Here is a 21,513-nt window from a genome sequence, read left to right on the forward strand (position 1 = left end):
TATTTCCTTATAACTGAGGCATCCTTTGCTTTTCACAACTGTTTAAGCACTATTATATATTGTTGCCATCTGTGCTGCAACCAGTGGGGCCATCAGGGGCCCTGCTCCCACCCACATTGGCCTGGTGCTGCCCGCTCTCTGGCACTGCTGCCCACCATTAGCGCCCATCTCCATCTCTGGGGTGACTGGGGGGGTTTTCAGGACACCCAGGAACATCCACCTTGGCCAGGCGCCAACCGCTCACCTACTGCACCATCCTGTAGCAGTCCCACTCTCATCAGAGCTTATCAGGGCCAGTACCACCTCCACTGCCGCCTGCTACTAGTGCGGCGTCGCTGACACCCGCCATGTTTTGTGCCACCCCCTGGTGGTCAGCACACATCATAGCGAGCTGGGGAACTCCCGGTCAGTCAAACTCTTGGAGACCATTTCCATATTAGCCTTTTATAATACAGGATACTACCTTTACTTTATTGTGTGTTCTTGCCTCCCTTGTCAAGAATTCCATGACCATAAAGGCATAGGTTTATATCTAGGCTCTCTGTTCCATTCCACTGCTTTATATGCTTTTTTAGGCCAGGACCATGCTTTTTGATTATTATGGTAATGTGATTCACCCGGATTTGCCCTTCTTTCTCAAGATTACTGTTGCTACCTACGGTGTTTTGTGGTCTGTGTAAAATTTTTGAATATTTGTTCTAGTTATGTGAGATTCGTCATGGGTATCTTGATAGGAATTGCATTGAAGCTATAGATTGCTTTGAGTAGTATGCACATTTTATTTATATTAATTTTTCCTCTCCAGAAACACCATATAATTTTTATTCCCATTACAGTTTACATTTAATTTTATTTTGTATTAGTTTCAGGTGAAACTAATTTCAACATGAAAATATTGCAGATTTCAGTAAAGATCCTTGGACATGCCAAGTCTTAAATTGTTCCTCAAGTTCTAGGCCCCGGGTATAGTGTCACAATTCTGCCAGAAAGACTTCTTTTGAGTGTGATCTTATGATTTCAATATATGTGTTTATGTGTCCGAAAAACCAGTATGAAGTAACCCTGAGGCTCATGAGTAGAGGACTTTTGTAGTGAGCTAAGTTGTCCTGTCTTGCTCATGACTGAGCTCTAACTCTAACATCCTATCTACATAAAATGAGAGAGGCAAAAGAAGGTCAAACTGAGTTACTAACAAATAATACAAAAACAAATGATCATTCATACTCCTCCACAAGAATATTTTCATTCATTCAGGTGTATCTAACGACTTCTCATAATCTGGAGTACTTCCAGACAATATGGCCAAGTACATTTTGTTCCAAGTTGTATTTTCACACACTGCCTGGCCTCTCCTGTTTGGTGATAAGTATAGAAGAGCAAGCTATAAGGCCCTTATTGTATTCACAGTCACTAAAACTTTATGCAGACATGACAGTATGTTCCATGGACAGCTGCATCAAATGGTGGTTGTAATGGAGATGAGTTTTCTCACAAGGAATCGATGGGTTTAAAATAGAAGTATTTTAATGTATTAACATAGAAGTTGTTCAAGGTGCTCTTTACCCTGACATGAGAGAGCAATGAAGACTTGAAGTGATCACGGTAAAATCATATCCATAAATTCCATGTGTTCTTGAGGCTGTGAATGTGGCAAATTAATAATAATCTTACAATCAAGTGATACACTAAATGTTGGTGACCATGTGTTCTATGTGAACTTGCTATGAATTATGTGTAGGTCCCCAGTGTTGTCTGTCTCATCCATTCTCCTCTATGTATATGTGGGATATTTTAGGACTCAGTGGCCTTTGAAGATGTTAATGTGGAGTTCACCATGGAGGAGTGGGCTTTCCTGGATCCGGCCTGGAAGAAACTGTACACAGATGTGATGCTGGAAACCTTCTGGAACCTGGCATCAGTAGGTAGGTATCATAAATTCTTTTTTTTTTTTTAATATATTTTTATTGATTTTAGAGAGAAAATGGAGAGAACGGGAGAAAAGTCAATGATGAGAGAGAATCACTGATTGGGTACCTTGTGTGCGCCTCACACTGGGGATCTACCCTGCAAACTGATCCTACTGGGAATTGATCTGTGATCTCCCGGTTCATACCGGTTCATAGGTTGACCATCAACCACAGAGCAACTCTGGCCTGCAACAACTTGGTACTTATTTATTCAATTAGAAAACTAGCCATGACTCATTTGGCTCAATGGATAGAGCATCATCGGCCTGCGGACCGAAAGGTCCCAGGTTCAATTACGGTCAAGGGCATGTACCTTGGTTGTGGGCACATCTCCAGTAGGAGGGGTGCAGGAAGGAGCTCATCAATGTTTCTAACTCTCTATCCCTATCTCTTCCTCTCTGTAAAAAGTCAATAAAATATATTTTTTATAAACAAGAAAAGAAAACTAGTGTTGCTTGTTCATCAATGCTGTTTCAAGAATTGAAATATGGAAAGGAAATACATTGGTACTCAAACTAGGAATGATCACAGCTCATTGTGTACTTAAAATCTAACCAGTTTTTATATTCTTTAATAGTTTATAATGGTTTTCTTAGGATGTGATTTAGAAGAACAGTGTGACAACCATGACAGTGAAGATCAATATGAAAATCATGGGATGAATTTTAGGTGAGTTGCATTGACATGAAGAAGCATTAAGAGCATCTTTGTGTGTGTGTGTCTGTTTAATATATTTTTATATATTTATTTTATTTATTTGTATGTTTAATTTTTTAATATTTACTTCATAGAGGTAGGAAGAGGGAGAAAGACAAAGAAGCATCAATGATGAGAGAGAATTATTGATGGCTTCCTCCTGCATGCCCCACATTCAGAATCAAGAACCAGGGCATGAGCCCTGACCAGAAATTGAACTATGACCACCTGGTTCAGAGGTCAGTGAGCCTCTCTAGTGGTGCATAAGTATGTTTTTATTGATTTTAGAGTATGGAGGTGAGAGGGAGAGATATAAAAATCAATTGACTGTCTCCTGCATGCCCTGTACTGGGTTTAATAAGTCCGCAGTCTGGCCATGTTCCCTTTTAGGGAAATGAATCGTCAAGCCCCTGGTGCATGCCTCTATCCTGAACCACTGAGACAAATGGGCCCAGTCCACAAAATAATCTTAAAAACAGGTAACCCAATGGTAACAGCCCAGTTTTAAATATATTGGTTCTTAGAATTATCTCATCCAAATGTTTTTTCTGAAATATGGCCTAGATGTTTAATGCATAACAATAATTCCACTTGGAAAAAATATACATCAGTAGCATTAATCAATATAAGTGTTTTCATAATATCTGTGATCCAGCCTATTTCAGAGGTTTTAGAATATCCACTTTCAAAAATTGGAATGTTCAGAAACCCCACTCTTTCTATGAAAATGGTTAAAAATGTCATTGTCATGCTAATAATAAATATTAAATTGTTAGCATAGTATTAATAATATGCTTCTGATTTTTACAGCAGTCATATGGTAGCAAGACTCTGTACAAGGATGGATGGTAGTCAATGGAGCGAAAACTTCAGCCAGATTCCAAATCATAATGAAAAGAAGGAAACTCTTCCTGAAATGAAACAAACTAAACCCAGGTGTAGGCAAATGTTTTTGTATTATTTATCATTGAATAACCACCTGAGCTCTCACATTGGACCCACACTGTACCTGTGTCAGGAATATGAAGAAAACCCTTATAAGTGTAAGGAACCTGAGAAAACTTTTAAGCATCATCAACGTATTAGAAGCCATGAAGGCAGGCCCAGTGGGAAAGCTTTCCACTATTCAACTTCCCTTAGAAATTATGAAAGAGCAAATATTGCTGGGAATCCGTATGAGTGTGTGCAATGTGGGAAAGGTTTTAGTCGTCTCATTTCCTTTAAACTTCACAAAAACACCCATACCAGAGAGAAACCACATCAAAGTAAGCAATGTGACAAAGCTTTCAGTTCTCCCAAGTACTCCGGAGATAATGAAAGAACACACACTGCAGAAAAGGACTATCAATGTCAGAAATCTGGAAAAGCTTTAAGTTCCACTTCTCTTAGAAATCAGGAAAGAACAAATACTGGTGAGAAACCTTATGAATGTGGGAACATCTTCAGTTGGCTCAGCTCTCTTGAAAAATATAAAAGAAGTTATGCTGGAAAGAAGCCTCATGAATGTAAGGAATGTGGTAAAACATTCCGTCGTCGCTATGCCCTTATAATTCATCAAAGAATGCATACCGGGGAAAAGCCATATGAATGTAAGCTTTGCGGTAAAGTTTTCTCTTATCCAACTTCCCTCCAAAATCATAAAAGAACTCATACCGGGGAAAAACCCTATGGTTGTAAGCAATGTGGAAAAGCCTTCAGTTGTCCAAAGTCTTATCGAGAGCATCAACGGACCCAATGTGGAGAAAAGCCCTATGAATGTAAGCAATGTGGGAAAGCTTTCATATTTTCTACTTCTCTTCGAAATCATGAAAGAATGCATACTGAGGAGAAACCCTATAAATGTAAGCAATGTGGGAAAATCTTTAGTTTGTACAGCTCCCTTGGATATCATAAAAGAATTCATGATGGAAAGAAGCCTCACGAATGTAAAGAATGTGGTAAAACATTCCATCATCCCTCTTCCCTTAGAAATCATGAAAGAACTCATACTGGGGAAAAACCCTATGAATGTAAGCATTGTGGCAAAGCTTTCTATTTTCTATCTGCCCTCCAACGTCATGAAAGAACTCATACTCGGGAAAATCGCTATGAATGTAAGCATTGTGGAAAAGGTTTCTATTATCAGTCTTCTCTCCAAGATCATGAAAGATCTCATACTGGGGAAAAACCCTATAAATGTAAGGTTTGTGGTAAAGTTTTCTCTTATTCAACTTCCCTTCAATATCACGAAAGAATGCATAGTGGGGAAAAACCCTATCAATGTAAGGAATGTGGGAAAGCCTTCATTTCTCCCAGCTCTCTTGGAAAACATAAAAGAAGTCATGATGGAAAGAAGCCTCATGAATGTAAGGAATGTGGTAAAACATTCTATGATCGATATTTCCTCCGATTTCATGAAAGTATTCATACTGGGGAAAAACGTTATGAATGTAAACATTGTGGTAAAGCTTTCTCTTATCCATCTTCCCTCCGAATTCATGAAAGGACTCATAATAAGGAAAAACCCTATGCATGTAAGCAATGTGGGAAAGCTTTCTTTGCTCTAGATGCCTTCCAACGTCATGAAAGAATGCATACTGGAGAAAAACCCTATAAATGTAAGCAGTGTTGCAAAACTTTCTCTAATTTAACTTCCCTCCAACGTCATGAAAGAACTCATACTGGGGAAAAACCCTATGAATGTCAGCAATGTGGTAAGACTTTTAGTTTTTCCAAATCGCTTAGAACTCATGAAAAAATACATATTGTGGAGAAATCCTATGAATGTAAGCAATGTGGGAAAGCGTTCAGATGTTACAAATATCTTAGAATACATGAAAAAATTCATACTGTAGAGAAACCCTATGAATGTAAGCAATGTGGGAAAGCTTTCAGATGTTCCAAATATCTTAGAAATCATGAAAGAATGCATACTGGGGAGAAATCATATGAATGTAAGCAATGTGGGAAAGCTTTCAGTTCTCCCAGTTCTCTTGCAACACATGAAAGAAATCATGATGGAAAGAAGCCTCATGAATGTAACCAATGTGGTAAAACTTTTCTTTATCCTTCTTTCCTTAGAATTCATGAAAGAATGCATACTGGGGAAAAACCCTATGAATGTAACCATTGTGGTAAAGCTTTCTCTTATCCAACTTCCCTCCAATGTCATGAAAGAACTCATAATAAGGAAAAACCCTATGAATGTAAGCAATGTGGGAAAGCCTTCAGTTCTGTCAGCTCTCTTGGAAAACATAAAAGAAGTCATGGTGGAAAGAACCCTCATGTATGTAAGGAATGTGGTAGCACATTCCATGATTTATATCACCTCCAACTTTATGAAAGTATTCATACTGGTGAAAAACCTTATGAATGTAATCATTGTGGTAAAGCTTTCTCTTATACAACTACCCTCCAATGTCATGAAAGAATTCATAATGAGGAAAAACCCTATGAATATAAGCAATGTGCAAAGCCTTTATTCACCCAGTTTCCTGAAATATACCTAAATACTCATAATGGAGACATTCATAATGAATGAAAGAACGCCCACTGAAAATAACCCCTATCCTGTAAAGATTGTAGAAAAGCCTTTGATAATTGTAATATATATATATATATATATATATATATATATATATATATATATATATATACTCTCACCTTAGGATATTTTTCCATCTAGGCAGTGGAAGTCCGAGAGAAAGATAAAGAGCAATATTGATGTGCGAGAGAAACATCAATTGGTTGGCTCCTGTACATGCCCAGACATGAAAGCACAGACAGTGGAGAAAAGCTCTATGGATGTAAGGAATGTGGTGAACGTTTCAGTTTCTCCAAGTCTCTTCAAAAGCATGGAAGTACACCTACTGGGGGGAAATCTTAGGAATGTAAGCAATGTGGGAAAACTTTCCATTGTGTCACACATTTTGGAAGACGTAAGTCATGATTGAAAGCAGTCTCATGAATAAGGAATGAGTTAAACCTTTTTGTCACTTCTTTTCTCTTAGATATGAAATGTATACTGGGAAGAAACCCTATGAATGCAATGTGGCAGAGCCTATAGCAGCCTTGGGCAAACTACCCTTTTATGTAATGATGTTTACTTTGAATTTATATTAGTTCACACAAACACTCCATCCATGGTTTTGTTCCAGCTCTCCGGTCCAGTTTAAGAACCCCTTGTGGCCCTCGAGTCAAAAAGTTTGCCCACCCCTGGCCTATAGTCATCCCAGATCCTTTCAAATTTACAAAAATTCACATAGTGGAGAGAACCTTATGAATGAAAGGAAAATGGTAAACCTTTCAGGTTCCAACTAGTTTTTGCAGACATGTGAAAACAAAATGTGTTGATAAACACTCTTAATGTAAAGAATAGCAAAGAACCTTCTGTTATCTCTCAGCTGTGCCATATAATCCATTCATATTGAGGATGGACCCTAGAAATGAAAGTATTCATTTCTTCCATTTAATGTAAAGGATGAAGGAACTCACTGAAGAGAAGCCCTGTCATGTAAAGATTATAGAAGTGCGTTTGGTATTCTAGTTCTTTACAAAATTATGAAGGGACTCACACCCAAGATTAAGTGTGTGCACGTAAGGAATGTGGCAGAGCCTTTCGTGGACATGTGAGAACACACCTGGAGAAATAGTGTATTCATATAGAGAAGGTGGGAAAGCCTTCAGCTGTCCATTTTCCTTGAAAGGTCATGAAAAAAACAAAGTGGTTGAATTTATTGAATGTAAAAAAGTAGGAAAACTTACATGTTGCCTCATCCTATATAATAAAGAGCTAATATGCAATTGGCTGTCACATGCTCATACTGGAAAACCTGAGGCTGGGCCAGGGGACCTGAGTTCGTGCCCCCCCTCCTTGGGGCTGGGGAGCCTGTGGCTGCACCCCCTGCCTGGCAGGTCTTGTTGGGAGACCTGGGGCTGCACTTCCTCCGCTCTGGGGCTTGACAGGGGTGCAGCCGGCCGGGTCTGGGTCTCTTGCAATTTCAAGCTTTGTGCAAGTGGGCAGAGACTTGACTCTGGGTCCCACAGCCCAACACAGACTCTGACAGGAAGGAGATTTTCGTACACTTTTTACTAATTTTCTTTCATCTCTGACACTTCTATTATAGAGAAGGGGCAAATAGCACTCCTATGTATTGAAAGAGTAATATGCAAATTGACCATCACTCTAATACATAAGATGGCTGCCTCACGTGGACACAAGATGGCCTGCAGGGGAAGGCACTTGTGGGCAATCAGGCCAGGAGGGGAGGCCAGTTAGGAGGGACCATGCCTGAAGGGGAGGCCAGTTGAGGGCAACCAGGCCTGCAGTGGAGGGCAGTTAGGGTTGACTGGACAGCACTGGAGGAAAATTAGGGCCAATTTGGCTGCCAGGGGAGCAGTTAGGCATTGATCAGGCTGGCAGGGAATTTGTTAGGTGGTGCATATTACTCTTTCAGGCTGGCAGGCAGAAGCAGTTAGGGGCAATCCAGAAGGCAGGCAGGCGAGCGGTTGGGGTTCAGTCCTGGATTATGAGAGTGATGTCTGACTGCCCTTGAGGGGTCCCAGATTGGAGAGGGTGCAGACTGGGCTGAGGGACCCCCACCCCCGGTGCACGAATTTCATGAACCAGGCCTCTAGTATTAAAATATTTCCTCTAATTTTCTTTTAATGTGCACGAATTTCATTCACCAGGCCACTAGTATCCTTATAATACCATGCGAGAATATATACTGTATATTTCACAATGAAAACAAACTTTAAAATTTTAACAAATAATTCAAAGTAACTTGAAAATTGCACTTAAAAGAAATCCTATTAGTGTAACTGACTGCTGCATATAAATAAGCCTGTTACAAATAAAGTCATATACTTCTCAAAACTCACAGCATTAAAAAAAATTCTATAAACTTTTGAGATATTCATTATCAATACTCATTATTTGTTTGTTAGTTTTTTTAAATTGCTTTTTTGGAGTGAGGAAGGGAGAGAGAGTAGTAGAAAGAAACAACGATGTGAAAGAGAAACATCTTCCCATGTGCCTGACCAAGGATCGACCCAGCTACCCAGTAATGTGACCTGACAGGTTTTGAATGAATAGGCCCTACACACATATGTATTCTTTTTTAATTTTTCAATTGCACTTGAAATTTACTATTTTAGGTAATAAGTATTCACCATATATTTGTGCTTACAGTTCACTATAGAGTCCCATGTGAATTATTTTCATGGTTGGTTTTTGTGTTGCTTTTGGCTGGGAATTGTGCCATGGGGTTCACAATAGGAAGAGAATATTTTAGTTTGTTTTTCTCACTCTTTACCCTACCAGCCAGGAATATCCTCAGAACTGCCAGCCACTGCTTTACTTCCTTTGATGTCTGGTGTAAGCTTTACAGTTGTTCAGAATTCAACATTAACGATCCAGCATAGGTTGGCTTTTCCTGCAAGGCCATAGGTGTCCACCAGACAACAAATGTAGACTGTCATAGTTGAGCCTGTATTCTGAAGGGTATGCACTGTTCTCCAGATTACATTTGCTTGAGGTCTAATTTGACTAGTAATCATATCGCCCTATTGATACTACTACTAATGGGATTCAGATCCCACCGTGACATCTGCAATGGTGCAGTGCCAAGGAGCCCCATGACAGTTTGTTCTTGTACCACCCTCTGCAGTGAGGGCTCTGAACCAGTCCTTCCATGTGAGAATCGGCACTTTCCTCATTTGAGGCAGACTCTGATGTGTGGTGTCACTCAAAACTGAGCCTAATCTCATTGTTTTCAGTTATCTTGTGTTGTATATGATTATAATTTCTTGTATTTTTTTCTCTCTAATCAATGCTTCTGTACTTTTTAAGGAAATATGAACTGTTTGCCAATCACTTTTATGCTAATAGCTGTTCCATTTTATTGTTTCCTGAGGATATCTTTAACTATCCCATTGTAATTATGTATTTTCAGATCAACATGTTATCTTTTCCATTTAATCATATAATCTGAGTCACAATTATGTGTGTATAAATTCAGACATGTTTTCTCAGGGAAATTAAAACTTTTTTATACTTATTTGGCACAGACTGCTTTCTTATTCGTTCAAAATATTAAAAACTTCAATCATGTTTTTTCTGTCCCTTCCAGCCAAATACCAACAAAATCACATCTGTGCTAAAAGAGACATGGAATGGAATGAATACGAATAATAACAATGACCACAAACCATAAATAGCTGTAGGGTGTGACAGTAACAGCACACTGAAAGGGTTTGTTGTTGTATTTTGCCTTGTGATAGATCATTTATTTGCTATTGAGGGAAACCAGACATTTTTCTGCATTGGATTCTGTGAGGAAATGAACTTAATTCTACATTGGGTGGTGATGCTAATTTTTATTTAAAAGGCAGGAAAAAATAAAAGTCACGCTAACCTTGAATTGTAGGAAAAAAAATATTCGTGAAGAAAGGGGAGTTTTGTTATTTTTATTCTTTGGAAACCTGTTCTCTTGCATCAGGTATACAGACATGAATGCCTTTGCTTCTGTCTTGATTCATCATGGTCATGGAGTAGCTCTGTGATGATGGACATTTTCTTTTCCACAACGTATCTCTAGGCCTGGCAGGGAGTGCAAGGCCTTTAACCAAGTGTCTGGAATAGCTTTTGCCTTTCTTGTTATCTAAATACTGAAATATTTCCTAGAGGGTACTGGTGCATTTCCAAAAAGTGATATGTCTATGATTTCTAATCACTTACTCCTTGAATAGTTATCTCCTTTATGAATCAACTGAAGTTCATAAATTTAGGAATATGTTCAAAGAATACAAACCAAGCAGGAAAACAAAGTCAGAGTCTCTTTTCCAAAGAAATTGTTCTTAGTGATAGAGTATGACTTTCTTTTACTTTTTTTTTTAATATATTTTTATTGATTTCAGAGAGGAAGGGAGATTGTGAGAGAGAGAGAGAGAAACATGAATGATGAGAGAGAATCATTGATCGACTGCCTCTTGCACGCCCGCTACTGGGGATCAAGCCTGCAACCCAGGCATGCACCCTTAAACCAAATCGAACCTGGGACCCTTCAATGCACAGGCCTACTCACTAAACACTGAGCCAAACCAGCTAGAGCAGTGGTTCTCACCCTGTGGGTCGCAATCCCTTTGGGGGTCGAACGACCCTTTCACAGGGGTCGCCTAAGGCCATCTGAAAACATATAATTACATATTGTTTTTGTGGTTAATCGCTATGCTTTAATTATGTTCAATTTTTAACAATGAAATTGGGGGTCACCACAACATGAGGAACTGTATTAAAGTGTTGCAGCATTAGGAAGGTTGAGAACCACTGAGCTAGAGCGTTCTTTTATGTTTTGTTTTGTTCTGTTTTTTTTTAATAATTGGTAGAGAGAGGGAGAAACCGTACTCTGTTCTACTTATTTCTACATTGGTTGATTTTTGTGTGTGACCTGGGATTTATCCTGCTACCTTGTCATGTTGGATGATGCTGTAAACAACTGAGCTCCCTGGCCAGGGTGAAGACAACATGGTGATCCACTACATCTCATTCTGGAAAAGGTAAAGGTTTGGCCTGGGTGGTATGGCTGTGTGGTTTGAGTGTTGACCTATGAACCAGTAGGTCATGGTTTGATTCCCAGTCAGGACACAAGCCTGGGTTGCAGACTTGATCCTCAGTAGGGGGCGTGCAGGAGTCAGCCAATCAATGATTGTCTCTAGTCATTGAAGTTTCGATTTCTCCTTTTCGCTTCCTCTCTGAAATCAATAAAAAAAAAAAACACCACATTTAAATAAAAGAAAAAGGTTAAAGGTTTAGAGGAACCTCTAACAAATCCATATAAACAGCCACCACGAATGTGTTCTTTTGAATTGATGGAATGTTTTCCATTGTCTTGGTGGTGTTAACTGCATTTGTAAAAACTCATAATTGCTCTAGAAACAGTATGTGCAATATTAAAAACAATGAAAAATAACAAAGTGGTCCTAGCTGTTTTGCCTCAGTGGCAAGAACATCCTGCAACTGAGGTGTCCGGGGTCCAATTCTAGTCAAGGGCACATGCCCGAGTTGTAGGCTCCATCCTCAGGAGGCAGTTGATGAATGATTCTCTGATCATGAATATTTCTATCTCTCCCTCTTCCATCTTCTCTGAAATCAATAAAAGTCCTATATAATAAAGAGGTAATATGCAAATTAATGCTCACAAGATGGCTGTCTTTGACCAGCCCGGCAGGGGGTTAGTGTGGGATTATAAAACAACTGAGCAGCAGACTGCGTGGGGCAACCGGGCTGGTGGTTGGTGGTGGGAGTGAGGGGTAACCAGGCTGGGGGGGGGGGGGCAGTGAGGGGAGACTAGGCCGACAGAGCAGGGGGCAATTGGGAGCGACCAGGCCAGCAGAGGGGGGCAGTTGGGAGTGACCAGGCCAGCAGAGGGGGGCAGTTGGGAGTGACCAGGCCAGCAGAGGGGGGCAGTTGGGAGTGACCAGGCCAGCAGTTAGGAGCGATTAGGCTTGCACGCAGAGGCAGTGAGAGGCTATCAGGCTGGCGGGTGGCGGGTAAGGAAGGGCAGTTAGGGGTGACCAGGCAGGCAGGTGAACGATTAGGAGCCAGCAGTCCAGGGTTGTGAGAGTGATGTCTGACTGCCTGTTTAGGCCCTATCCCTGGCAGTAGGACATTCCCCCAAGGGGTCCCGGATTGGAGAGAGCGCAGGCTGGGCTGAGGGTACCATTCCCCTGCACAAATTTCCTGCACTGGGCCTCTACTATATCTATAAATAAATAAATAAAATGGCAAAAGTATATCCTCTTGCTGGGAGGATGTTAAACTGTCCTGAACTTGGAGCACTACATGTGCAACACTTCCTTCTCCCACCTCAGGATTCTTATAAAGAACAGAGGTCTGGGGGAGGACACAACAGGATTGAATTTCAGGAATCACCCTCTTGGGCAACCTCTGCCCTCATTCACACAACTGATGAGACAGTGATAGGCTCCTGGCCCCCACCTTTGAGGTGACGCCAGGGTTCTGGAGTCCTATTCAGGAAATGCGATGATCTGAAATGGGGAAACCAACTGGTCTGCACAGGTGAGGTCAGCCTGGGAATGTCCTAATCTAATCCTTGGGCATCAGCAGGCCTTGAGCCTGTTTCCAGCTTTTAAGTTTCCCATCTCAAGCCGACTCTGCCTGCTCTCTGGGTAACGTGTTTAAAGGCAACGTCAGTCCGACTCTGGAAATTTTCTGTTGCCACCTCAGGTGACTGTGGTGAAACAGTGACAGAACCCAGAGCCCATGTCACGAGGAGCAGGCCCCTCACACAGAGATCCCCACTGTTGCGTGACCATCACTCCTGTGCCAAGAAGCACGTTGCACAGGAATCTCAAACCCCCCCAGCAATGTGAAAAGGAGATGCCCTGGCTGTCCTAGCTCTAGGAGTCCCTCAGGAGCCGGGCCGTCCCTAGAGCGCCTTCCCTGATCCTGCCGGCCATCAACCCTGTGGTTTCAGAAGGGAAGAGGCTGACCACACCCAGCCCCCTCTCCTCAGAGCTGCCTCCAGCGTGAGTGCGGAGCCCACCCACCAAGTCTGGTGCCTACTCTTCTGGAACAGGACTCCCCTGCTGAATGTCAGCCCCATGGACTATGGGAAATAACATTCCAGCCAGGAAATCAGCATCCCTGTGGGATCCCCCCTCACCTCACTTGGCTCCCAGAATGCAGTGCAGCACCACACCTAATAAGAGGCTGAGAATGCCAAGTATTTTGCCTCTTCCCTGAAGTGAGCAGGCACAGGAGGTGGCTCCTGGTCCCCTTGCTGGAGCCCCGCCCCTGTTCTTGCAGGAAGAGTGAGAAATGAGCCCAAACTCCTCCATGGTCTTACAACAGCTTCCCGTGTTTTCCTGGGTCCCCAAGGTCAGCTGTCTATGGTTCAAGGTCCCCAGGCTACCACCCATCCCCATCAGGGCACATTCAGTGAGAGGCAGAGATGAATGGCTGGGTGAGGACAGGCTCAGGGGGGCTGACCCAGGGAGACCAGTGCACAGGGGAAACCTCAGGGAGGTGGTGGACACCTTGCCCATGAACCTGCAGCTGAGGACTTGGCAGCTGAGTGAGGACACACAACCCTTTGTTGTCCCTGCTGAGCTTCCAGTGGGGAAGCAAAGTGAGGAAGGGCCCGTGCTTTGTATCTATTGAGATGATCTTGCAGTTTTTGAGGTTTATTCTATTAACAGTATGTTATATTAATTCATTTCCAGATGCAAAACCAACCCTCTCTCCTGGGTTAAATCTCACTTGGTCATGGTGTATAGGTCATGTTATATATTGCTCAGTTCAGTTTGTTTGTATTTTGTTAAGGCTTTTGCATCTATATTAAAAACTATTCTGTGACCCTAGCCAGTTTGCCTCAGTAGACAGAGCATCAGCCTGTGGACTGAGGAGTCCTGGGTTGGATTCTGGTCAAGGGCACATGCCCAGGTTGTGGGCTCAGTTCCCAGTGGGGGACATGCAGGAGGCAACTGATCAATGATTCTCTCTCATCGTTGATGTTTCTATCTCTCTCTCTCTCTCCCTCTCCCTTCCTCTCTGAAATCAATTTAAAAAATTGTAAGTGGTCTCTATGTAATGTGTTATAATGTATTATATAATGTAAAATTATTACATATAGTGTGTATCTATGTGTATCTGAGTATCTGTACTAATAATAGCGTAGGGTCATCATGACCTAAATGACCAGACGATCAGACACCAGGAAGTGCATGGAGCACCTCTCGGTCCCTCCCCCACCACCCACAGGCTCCTATCACAGCAAGGCTGGGGGCAGGCTAGCAGGTGTGGCGGGGGAGGGAGGGGGGAGGGGGGAGCGGGGGGGAGGGGGGGGAGCGGGGACTGGGAGGGCGGTGCAAAGCAAGTGTGGCAGCTGCAGAGCAGGCCCAGAAGAGGCCTGGAGAGAGAGGTAAGGCCTTATCCACAGTCACTGTAGAGGCTGTGGATCAGGCCCAGAGATAGTCGGGGAGAGAGACACAGCTGTCAGCTGGGGTTCTGGGTTTCCCAGAAGAGCCAAAGACTGCCTAAGAGGCTTTTGACACTGACTGGCATAGGTACCGACCAATCAGAACCGAATATGGGTGAACTGCGAAGACAGAACCTAAGGTGGGGACTGAGGAGGGGTTTTAAGGGCAACAGCTGTTTGGTGTAAGGTGTAAGAAAGCTGTTCTATTTTTTAATAACCTGTTTGGCAATATAGTGCGTACGGCTGGCTATCAGTCCAGATATAGGGATTATGTATTTTTGTCTGCAAAGAGCATCTACTCCTTCTGAAAAAGGCTCCCCGCCCCCCACCCATTTAAGCAATCCTATCCTATATAATCAATCTATACAAATAAAGGGTAATATGCTAATTAGACCTGGTCGACCAGCCATCTTCTGGATGTCCGACTTCCTTCTGGACAAAGCCATGATGGTGGGGGCCAAGGCAGAGGCAGTTAGGGGCTGTCAGTCCCGCAGGAGGGCAGTTGTGGGTGATCAGGCCGGCAGGCGAGGGCAGTTTGGGGCAGTCAGGTCGGCATGGGAGAGCAGTTGGGAGTGATCAGGCTGGCAGGGGAGCAATTAGGGGTGATCAGGCAGGTATACAGAGGTGGTTAGGGGCGATCAGGCAGGCAGGCAGAGAGGTTAGGGGCAATCATGCAGGCAAGCAAAGGGGTTAGGGGCAATCAGGCAGGCAGGCAGGTGAGCAGTTAGGAGTCAGCAGTCCCAGATTGAGAGAAGGATGTCCGACTGCCAGTTTAGGCCCCATCCCACAGGGGCCTAATCCAGCAGTCAGACATCCCTCAAGGGGTCCCCGATTGGAGAGGGTGCAGGCTGGCCTGAGGGAACCCCTCCGTGCATGAATTTTGTGCACCAGGCCTCTCGTGTATATATATAATGTAGAATTAGTATACGTAGTGTATTCAGTATATTTATATAGTATTGGTAGTATATAGCACAGTAGTGTATCTTAGCATATATTTTGGATAATTAGAATATATTATATAATTAACATAAAATTTATTTTACAGGGTAGCATATAGCATAATTTTACAGAATAGTATTGCAGTCTTCTCAGCCTACAGGGTAGCAGGGGTCATTTCCATGTCTGTGCACAGAAGTATTAACAAGCCTATTACATCCTCCCATGAAGCACAGGGACACCTCACTGTCTTGATACTACAACTTCAGGTTCCCTCACCCCTGTTTTTCTCTCTGCTTCTGAGTGCACCTGAAGTGTCAGTATGTTTCAGAAACTTTCACCAATTTATGCGGCTGTGATTGAAATGAAGCCCTGTGGTTTCATTTGTCCCATATTCAGAGATGTGTGACATTCTCTTCTTTATGAGTAATATGAGCAGGGTTATTCCAGAGCGCTAAAGCCCTAAGGGTCATCTTCAATTAGGAGTTCTTGCTCTTGGTGCCAGAGAGCTAGACCATTGGCAATGGCCTAAAAGTTGTAAAAATGTCCAGATGGGGTCAACTATTAGCCAGGGCATTGTGTTTCATGATTGTCGGGAGTTGACTAATCTTGCTGTTCATTGGGTCCCATTTCAGACCAAGGATGGCCGGATTAGGGACAGATTCAGCAGCTCTCCAGGGATCTCTTCTCCATCACGTGTGCTGGTGGCACAGCACCATGGACATGAAAATTAGAGCAGGATTTATTTTTAAATGAACGAGAGAGGAAAAGCATATTTCAAAACATCTCGTGTGCATATCAAAGTGGAGAGATGCTGCAATCTTTTACGGCTAGGGTTCAGGATCTGAACACTAATCTATCACCAATGGGTTTCATGTAACCCACTTGGGTCTTCTCTTTTGATTGCAATGTATAAAATAACATACCAAACTGCCATTTTTCCGGAACAATATCTCAATCCATTGACATTTTGCTTCCTGACATGAACTCATAAAAATTCTCTATCGGTTTGAATGATTCTTACATTGATGGGATCCAGTTTTCAGTTAAATCTCATTATTTCTGGATTAAACAACATAACTGTGGTAGCAGCAGAAATGGCACCAAATGTCTCTGACTGGGCTCAGAACAAATGTGGGTTCAGCAATCTGGGTACTTGGGTTCTGGCTAGAAAAGAATTCAGAGCAAGACCCAAAGTGTAAGAGAACATTTACTGGGTAAATTACAGAGGTAGGAGAAGTAATTCTTAGAAGAAATGGGCTTAGGAAAAGCATTAAGGAGGTAATAGAAGGGTCCTTGGAGCTTGGGAGTGCAAGCTAATGGTAACCTGCCTGGGGTAGGAGTCCAAGGGGGGGCGGGCCAGAGATGGAGGGGAAAGAAAAAGGTACAGGTGTGCTCCAGGGAGGGAGATCTCACTGGGTCCTTCTTTCTAAAGGTTTTAAGGGTGGAGATTTCAGGGGAGGTCCCAGGGGAAAATCTGAATGGAAAAACTGCCCTCTCCTGCCAGCCTGGTCACCCCCAACTGCCCTCCCCTGCAGGCCTGGTCATCCCCCAACTGCCATCCCCTGCAGGCCTAGTCATCCCCAACTGCCCTCCCTTACCAGCCTGGTCATCCCCAATTACCCTCCACTGCCAGCCCAGTCATCCCTAACTGCCCTCCCCTGCAGGCCATCTTGTGGTGACCATCTTGTGGCCACATGGGCTCTCACCCATGCTCCAGTACAGTGTTCTACCCCAGTGTACTGCGCTGGCTTCCCAGAACTGGGGGAAAGAATAAAATGGACCCTCAGGAAGTTTAAGCTTGCTTCCTCATCGCCTCTGTGGAGACTGACAGCAGGGAGGAGGAAGTCCTCCTCCCCCCTGCAGGGTCAACCGCTGAGAGAGGCGCCCCCCCCCCATGGTGGCAGAATGGGAACGCCCCGGCGACTGGAGCAAGCCAGCGCCCCATACACTCTGGGCGCATCTGGGCCTATCTCAGCTACAGCAGAGGCAGAGGGAGGGGGAGCCCGCGGGGTGCCTCCAGGCCACAGCCTCCATCTTTGTGGCTATGGGCACTGCCATCTTTGTGGCTATGGGCACTGCCATTTGTCATGGAGTGACAGTCAATTAGCATATAATGCTTTTATTAGTATAGATATAGGGTAGGATATTTCCTATGCTGTGCCTTACATCCCCTTGACTATTTTGTAATTACCAATTTGTACTTCCTTTTTAAAAATACATTTTTATTTTTATTTTTATTTTTATTTTTTTTATTGATTAAGATATTACATATGTGTACCCTCTACCCCCCCCCCCCAGCTCATCCCCTCACCCCCCCGTTGCCCGTGTCCATTGGTTAGTCCTATATGCTTGCATATAAGTCCTTTGGTTGATCCTTCCCCCTTGCCCCCACCCTCCCCTACCTTCCCTCCAAGGCCCGACAGTCCAATCAAAGCCTCTCCATCTCTGGATCAGTCCTTGTTCATCAGTTTTTGTTGTTCATTATATTCCACAAATAAGTGAGATCTTGTGGTATTTATCTGCTCTCCAGTTCCATCGATGCTGTGGCAAATGGTAAGAGTTCCTTTTTCTTCTTCCTCTTCTTAAAGAATACCTTTCAGCATTTCATATAATGCTGGTTTGGTGGTGATGAACTCCTTTAGCTTTTTCTTATCCGTGAAGCTCTTTATCTGACCTTCCATTCTGAATGATTGCTTTGCTGGATAAAGTAATCTTGGTTGCAGGTTCTTGCTATTCATCTCTTTGAATATTTCTTGCCACTCTCTTCTGGCCTGCATGGTTTCTGTTGAGAAATCAGCTGACAGTCGAATGGGTACTCCCTTGTAGGTAACTGACTGTCTTTCTCTTGCTGCTTTTAAGATTCTCTCTTTATCTTTTTCTCTTGGCATTTTAATTATGATGTGTCTTGGTGTGGTCCTCTTTGGATTCCTTTTGTTTGGGGTTCTCTGTGCTTCCTGGACTTGTAGGTCCATTTCTTTCACCAGGTAGGGGAAGTTTTCTGTCATTATTTCTTCAAAAAGGTTTTCAATATCTTGCCCTCTCTCTCCTTCTGGTACCCCTATAATTCTGATGTTGGTACGCTTGAAGTTGTCCCAGAGGTTCCTTACCCTATCTTCATATTTTCTGAATCTCTTTTCTTTTTTCTTTTTCGGTTGGGTATTTTTTGTTTCTTTGTATTTCAAATCTTTGACTTGATTCTTGGGATCCTCTTGTCTGCTGTTGGATCTCTGTAAATTATTCTTTATTTCAGTCAGTGTATGCTTAATTTCTAGTTGGTCCTTTTTCATGTCCTCCATGGTCTCACTATACTCCTTGAGGGATTCATTAAATTTATCGGCGGTTTCCATAAAATTCTTGACAAACCTTATAAACATGGCCTTGAACTCTATATCCAGTCGTCTGCCCTCCTCCGTTTCTGCCAATTGTGACCTGTTTCTTTGTCTCCGCATTTTGGCTGCTTCCCTGTGTTGATAGAGTGGCCCTGCGCGCCAGGTGTCCTGTAGGGCCCAGTGGCTCAGCCTCCCCAGTTACCTGGGGTGGACACTCTTGGTGCACTCTTGGTGCCTTGGTTGATGTAGGATCACTGGGAGGAATTGACCTCCAGGCCAATTGGCTGTGGGAAGCAGCTGTGTCTGAAGTGGGAGAATGGTCCCCCTCTGACCACTGGGTACAGTGGCTCCTGGATCTAAGGAGGTGCTAATTCAGCCCCTGCCTGAGGCCTCACAGCCTGGGCCACGAAGTGGCTCAGCTGTGAAGCAATGCAAGCCGCTGCGGGGCCTTGGGCCTTCTCTTGGAAGTTCCGGGTCTGCTTGGCTGGGCTGTAGTTAGGTACATTCACATGCAAAAGCCTCTGCTGCAGCCTGGGTGGGGCGGGGTCTCAGGGAGTCAAAAGGCGGAGAAAGCGGCTATGGTGATTCTTCGCACCCGCAGCCTGGGTGGGGCGGGGTCTCAGGGAGTCAAAGGGCGGAGAAAGAAGCTATGGCTGATTCTCCGCGCCCGGAGTCGCGCGTCTCAGTGTCCCGGTAACGGCTGCAAGCACCTCTGAGGGAAATCCGCCCTCAAGTTCGCCCGCTGCCGCCTGACAGAGCAGCCTCTCCCCGTATGAGTCCTGGGTCCCCAGAGACTTCCCGGAACCGGAGTTCAGAGCAGTCGGAAGCTTGTGATTCAAAAAGACAGCCGCGTCCTCAGGTGCCACCCCCTTTCCGCGCGCGCGAGCCGCCGCTGTACCTCTGCACTCAGCCTCCGCAGCTCCTCTGGCTCTCAGCGTGCTTTTCTTTTCTTCTAGTTGTAGAAATTACACTCAGTCAGCCTTCCTGTTTTTCTGGACGATGTTTGCTCCGTCCTTTGGGATAATTTTCAATTGTTGTGTGGGGCGACTATTTCCCGGTGTTTATCTATGCCGCCATCTTAGTTTTCTCTTAAAAATACATTTTTATTGATTTCAGAGAGGAAGAGTGAGATAGGAACATCAATGATGACAGAGAATCATTGATTGGCTGCCTCCTGCATGCCTCCTACTGGGGATCGAGCCTGCAACCCTGGGCATGTGCTTTTGACCAGAATCGAACCTGGAACCCTCTGGTCTGCAGGATGACGCTCTATCCACTGAGCCAAACCAGCTAGGGTTATACTTCCTTTTTAAAATATATTTTTATTGACTTCAGAGAGGGAGACAGAGAGAGAGAGATAGAAACATCAATGACGACAGAGAATCATTGATTGGCTGTCTTCTGCACGCCCCCTACTAGGGATCGAGCCCACACCTGGGTATGTGACCTTGACTGGAATTGAACCTTGAACCCTTCAGTCCACAGGCCGATGCTCTATCCACTGAGCCAAACCAGCTAGGGCTGTACTTCTAGGGCTGTATTTTTTAAAAAAATAATTCTTTTTTAAAAAAAAATATATTTTATTGATTTTATACAGAGAGGAAGGGAGAGAGACAGAGAGTCAGAAACATCGATGGGAGAGAAACATTGATCAGCCGCCTCCCGCACATCTCCCACTGGGGATGTGCCCGCAACCCATGTACATGCCCCTGACCGGAATCGAACCTGGGACCCTTCAGTCCGCAGGCCGACGCTCTATCCACTGAGCCAAACTGGTTTCAGCTAAAAAATAATTCTTTATTGTTGAAAGTATTACATATGTCGCCTTTTCCACCCCATTAACCCCATCCAGCTGTCTCCTGGCCTCCTCCACTCTACCCCCCACCCTAGGTGTTCAGCACCCTATTGTCTGTGTCCATGGGTTATGCATATATGAATGCAAGGTCTTTCGTTGATTACCTCCCATCCACCCTCCCCATCCTTTCCTCTGAGATTCCGCACTCTCTTCCATGCTTCCATGTCTCTGGATCTACTCCTTTTATCAATTCTGAATGATAGCTTTGCTGGGTAAAGTAATCTTGGTTGTAGGTTCTTGCTATTCATCACTTTGAATATTTCTTGCCACTCCCTTCTGGCCTGCATAGTTTCTGTTGAGAAATCAGCTGAGAGTCGTATGGGTACTCCCCTTGTAGGTAATTGACTTTTTTTCTCTTGCTGCTTTTAAGATTCTCTCTTTATCTTTTGCTCTTGGCATTTGAAGTATGATGTGTCTTGGTGTGGTCCTCTTTAGATTCCTTTTGTTTGGGGTTCTCTGTGCTTCCTGGACTTGTAAGTCTATTTCTTTCACCAGGTAGGGGAAGTTTTCTGTCATTATTTCTTCAAATAGGTTTTCAATATCTTGCTCTCTCTTCTTCTGGCACCCCCATAATTCGGATGTTGGTATGCTTGAAGTTGTACCAGAGGCCCCTTACACTATCTTCATATTTTTGGATTCTTTTTTCTTTTTGTTTTTCCAGTTGGGTGTTTTTTTGCTTCTTCGTATTTCAAATCGTTGACTTGATTCTTGTGATCTTCTAGTCTGCTGTTGGAACTCTGTATAAT

General features: G+C 43.6%; 1 long non-coding RNA gene across 1 annotated transcript; it reads left to right on the top strand.

Moving 5' to 3' along the window:
* The first annotated feature begins 968 nt into the window (after positions 1–968).
* Positions 969–4,294, top strand: LOC308519491. The gene is made up of 4 exons (XR_013995993.1): positions 969–1,922; positions 2,564–2,636; positions 2,759–2,902; positions 3,474–4,294. It is a non-coding gene; the product is annotated as an uncharacterized lncRNA (long non-coding RNA).
* The last annotated feature ends 17,219 nt before the right edge of the window (positions 4,295–21,513 follow it).

The sequence above is a fragment of the Myotis nattereri genome, assembly GCF_964212035.1.
Source record: "Myotis nattereri genome assembly, chromosome: 5".
NCBI lineage: Eukaryota > Metazoa > Chordata > Mammalia > Chiroptera > Vespertilionidae > Myotis > Myotis nattereri.